This window comes from Helianthus annuus, chromosome 9, assembly GCF_002127325.2.
Source record: "Helianthus annuus cultivar XRQ/B chromosome 9, HanXRQr2.0-SUNRISE, whole genome shotgun sequence".
Taxonomy (NCBI): Eukaryota; Viridiplantae; Streptophyta; class Magnoliopsida; order Asterales; family Asteraceae; genus Helianthus; species Helianthus annuus.
The window spans coordinates 172,615,751-172,620,599 of NC_035441.2; the positions used below are offsets into that span (position 1 = coordinate 172,615,751).

Consider the following 4,849-nt stretch of genomic DNA (forward strand, 5'->3'; position numbering starts at 1 on the left):
TTTCAAGTTTAAAACGATCCTGTTAAAGACTTCCGCAGTAAATATAAATACCACGGCTTTTCTGTCCCGCGGCTCCTGGATCGGGTCAAACTAGGCACGGGGGCCGTGACAGTAACGGTAGTTGAGCAACAATTTGAGAGAAGGAGTCAAATCATGAATTGGGGTTATATGAGAACAACGTGGCCCTATCTCACAAATGAGATGTACAGGTTTTAAATACGATTTAAGAAATCTTATGTCATTTCATTTTCAACAAACGTGTACACCTTTTGAAATCATGATTTGTGTTTTCAACGATAAATGGTTTTAAAGGATATAATATACAACATTAAACATTCATTGGCATTTTGTTTCAAAATAAAATAAAGATTAAACTTTATTATAATCATCATAGTAAAACCAAATAACAAAAAGGTAAATTTATATACTCTTAAAGACAAATGTCGGTGCCACCGACAAATTACCATTTTACCCCCACCGACATAATTACAAAAAATCCATTGCTTGCAACCCTAATTTCCTTCCCATTTCTTCCTCTTCTTTTCTTCATTTTCTTCCCACCGTCCAATCTCTCTCTTCCACCACATCCAGCTCCCCCCTATGGCGACGACAGGTGATGGAAATCCTCACTACGAAACCGCCGGAGCCGGAGGCAAGTTCCGCAAGCGACCTCTCCGCCGCAGTATTCCAGCCACACCCTATGCACGCCCTCCATCAGCGGCCAGAAACCACAAGCGCACATACAGACAAAACTGCCTCGCACGGCATGAGAGGTTTCTTGGCGGTGGTGGTGGACGACGAGATTTCAGTTACATTGGCGACAAGAAGCAAATCGATTTAATTGGTTTTCCCACAAAGCTTCTGGCGACCTCTGCAGGTTCGACCGCTAATCCGGAGAAATCGGCCATTCTCATAAGTAAGTTAGTTAGCTGGCTGTCTTCCCTTCCATTTAATACATTTGAATTCCATTTTTATGAAATTTGGTTGAATTTTTCTAATGGTTTTAGCTTTCTTTGTGTCTTGCATCATTGGTTTCTTCTAATTAATAAGTTCTCTTGTGTTCAGGTGTTTTTTGTTGTCAGATTTGTTGTAGAGTTTGCTTTAGGAATTTGAGATTTCTTTTCCATGTATGGTACGTGTTGAGTGTTTCTGATGAGATTCTAATTAGGTTAATTTAAAGGCAACTTGGTTCAGTTTTACATAGTTTTGGTTCTGTTTATTGGTTTAATTGACTTGAAATTGAATAATAATAACAAGTTACATTTTAAATTGAGTAATGGGTCAGACTGCATAAACCCAACAAACTATAATTGACAATGTTGTTAGACGTTTGTCCCGTTTTAGCTTTGATTTTAATTTTTGTTTACAAGAGTTTTGGACTTTTTCTTTAACTGTTAAGAAAAATTGATTTACTTTGCTTTAGTAGGATTTGACTTGAACACTTGGAATGTAAATTGAATTACAGAGGCTGATTTTTACTTAATTTATGTGTATGGTATGGACTTTTACATTTTATGTTATGTTGATTATATAAGGATTGCAGCCAAAAAAAGGATCTCTTTGTGCTAATATGCAAGTAGAATGAAAAAGTAGACAAAGTGAATCAAATATGTTATGTATGCGGTATAAATACCATGTTATTGATTCTTTATTATGTTTTTCTTTACAGAGGAAGATCTAGCTATGAAGAAGATAGATAAGTAGAGTTAACACGGATGCTACAAATGTTCCTGTAGGATTGACACGGATGCTACCAGGGGTGTTGCTTTGAAGGGGCCGGGAGGGGCGCCCGCTCCCCTGAACTTTTCGGCCAGTAGTATTATATATGTAGTTTTCGTATATAAATTTTTGGGTATATACGTTTTCGACCCCCCGGTTCTATAGAAAATTTTGGTTATATACGTTTTCGAGCCCCCCGTCGAAACTTCAAGCTTCGCCACTGGATGCTACACTATATAAAATGTAGGTAAGTTTGGAATTTGTTAAAATATGTTGTTGAGCTCTTAAACAGTTAATGTCGTGAGCTGAAGCCAATAGATGGTTTAGAGAGGTATTTTAGGTCTGCTGCTCGGTTTAAAAATAGGTTTGCTGCTTGGTTTAAAAATAGGTCTGCTGCTTGGTTTTAATAAACGGGAGGCGCTCTGAGAGCTGAGGCACATTCCGGTGACGAATGATGGAATCTGGTGGCTGCTCTAGTGACTTTGGACCTGACCAAGTCGGTTCCTAATTTCAGAGGTACGATAAAACATATACTCAAACTATTTTCCTATTATATAACTCAAATCTGACCATTTTCAGGATAAATAGCTGGCGTACAAGGGAGCAGATGAACGGGTGTAGTGATTGTTGGTGGTTTGCGTTATTTAGTCTTCATGAGAAGCTAGCGATAACTGTTTCAAAAGCATTGGGCATCATTCTCTTCAAGAAACAAAAAAAAGTTGGGCATCTTCATTTGCAAAAATATACTTAAAGAGGTACGCTAACTGAAAACCAATTTTACCTTAATGTTTTATGTAGTCTACAAATATGAAATAGAAACATGAATGATAAAAAACTGAAGCTTTTCTCCAAATAGATGAATATGTATTTGTCAGGCCCATTTCATATTCATGGGGAATAATTAGATACATCACATTGGGAGTTTAGTGTAGAATATGTAATTTAAAGAATTACTGAAGCTTACATCATTTACATTCAGTTTCTATCATTCAAGTTTCTACTTCTAAACTTAACTGCCCTTTGGAGAAAAGTTTAAGGTATGTGGCACAAATAAAGCATTCATAATGTATCTTGAGTTTTGTGAATTGGAAGTTAAACGATCTATACAATTCTTTATAGCTGGTTTATACACTTTTTGGGTTCGATGGTTCATTGATCATATTCATTTACAATAGATTCATGAGAATTTAGAAGACAACTAGGATGGGAGGAGATTATCTACGTTCATTATATCAAACACATATATTTTGATTTCTTTTGTTGTATGTGCCTAAATAATGTCTATGTTGTTTGTATTTGAAGGTAATTATACTTGAATTAATTTACTAGCGTGAATATACTGTTTTGTCGCCGCAAAGCGCGGCAGGGCAAAATCCTAGTTAGTATCAAACAAAAAGTAAGATATTTGAAATAATCTGAATTTGAAACCTTAAATAATAAAAAAAAAATAAAAAAATAATAACATAAATAATTACGAATATGAAACACCAACTCTAATGAATTTGAAATATTATACATTGTAATAAATTATTATTACCATAAACAAGTAACTGTAATAATTATAGTTGACATGTGTAAGTCTTTTTTGTATGTTCATTTTCTATAAACATAAGAAAAAAAAAAACATGCCATGCATTAAGAAGTCATCGAATATGTCAAGTCACATGTATTCACTATAATAATAATAGGTTAATTTAATTTTTGAATGTTAAAAAATTATTTTGTTACTTTAAAGTTATTATTACTACTCAACAAACTGTTCCAAAAAATAATTGATATTTCTTATTTTTTGTTTTTGTATATTTTTATCATCATTATTTTATTAGAGTAAATTACGATTTTAGCCCCTGTGGCTATATCTATTTAACCATTTTAGCCCCAAAAGGGATTTTTTACTATCTGAGCCCTCCACGTCTTTTTTTCTAACCCTTTTGGCCCCTAACACTAACCCCGTCCATTTACTTTAGGGACCAAAAAGGTTAGAAAAAAAGACGTTGAATGCTCAGATATTAAAAGGTTCATTTTTTGGGCTAAAAGGATAAAAGTTATATAACTACAGAGACCAAAATCGTAATTTACTCTTTTTATTATTATTATTCTTTTATCAAGAACTATCAATATTTCTTAACTTTTTTTATATACTCTAATAATTTTCACTTCACACATAATGATATGGAGAATATTCATAATCAACATCCCGCTGCAACGCGCGGGTTAATATAAACTCGTTTAAAACAATAACCAAGAAGGCAAGACAAAAACCGTGAGATACATATTGAAATCTTGGCAAATCTTATGACTTGCAATAACCAAAAAGGTATGACCCGTTTAAATCCTTGAATTATAATACAATCACCACGTTTGGCAAACCTTATGACTTACAGTATTTGGGCCTAACTCTATATTTACATTCTAACAGGGAGAACTTTTTTCAAAACCTACACATAAACACGATATTATAAAATCCCGTAAGCATAAACATAAACTTAAAACATTATTGATGAAGAAAGATACCGATCTTTCTCTGGTTTGTGCCTTTGAAGCGCTGAACAGCGTTACATAGCTGATCATCCTATAACAGAGAGGAATCCAAAACATGTGGTCAGAAAGAAATGGTATATGCCGCATATGAATGCCATGAAACATAAAGGTGGTTTTGTATACATACCTCTTGTGCTGTCCATTGGCCATTTGGCCCTTTGTGGAACACCTTGCAGGGCCATTACTATTACTATTATTATATTATTATAGGTGCAGAAAATCAAATTCGCGTATAGACCCCCATTCTATAATCAGGTCACAAATTTTCATTGGATTCAAAAGCCTAAGTCCACCCAATATTAAAGATTGTGTAGTAACCTATAAGATAAATATAGGATTTAGCCATGTGAATGCTTGCATACGTCAACTATACTTTGTAATTTGTAATATGGCTGTGCTGCAGCATCCAATTTTTTAGCAGCTGAATCAGTTGCATCAACTATATATATTTTGGCTTGAATCTTTAGAGGTTGATGGGGATCGGTTTACCATGTGAAAATTATGTGTTAATTTACATTTCCTTGTCCCGACCGAATACCCGAATTACATTCCGATTCGCCTATGGAATAAAATTTCAAACTCAAAATAC

The 4,849-nt window shown here is 34.2% G+C and overlaps 2 long non-coding RNA genes across 3 annotated transcripts; one reads left to right on the top strand and one right to left on the bottom strand.

The window, feature by feature from the left end:
• The first annotated feature begins 516 nt into the window (after positions 1-516).
• On the top strand, positions 517-2,871 carry LOC110879608. 2 transcript variants are annotated; one of them, XR_002558812.2, is made up of 4 exons: positions 517-916; positions 1,670-1,966; positions 2,108-2,235; positions 2,299-2,871. It is a non-coding gene; the product is annotated as an uncharacterized LOC110879608 (long non-coding RNA). The 2 variants fall into 2 exon arrangements; XR_002558813.2 differs by having other exon boundaries at positions 1,670-1,962.
• A 1,034-nt stretch (positions 2,872-3,905) lies between these two features.
• On the bottom strand, positions 3,906-4,448 carry LOC118482233. Its single transcript, XR_004867849.1, has 2 exons — positions 4,388-4,448; positions 3,906-4,291 (listed from the first exon to the last, which is right to left on the bottom strand). It is a non-coding gene; the product is annotated as an uncharacterized LOC118482233 (long non-coding RNA).
• Between the last annotated feature and the right edge of the window lie 401 nt (positions 4,449-4,849).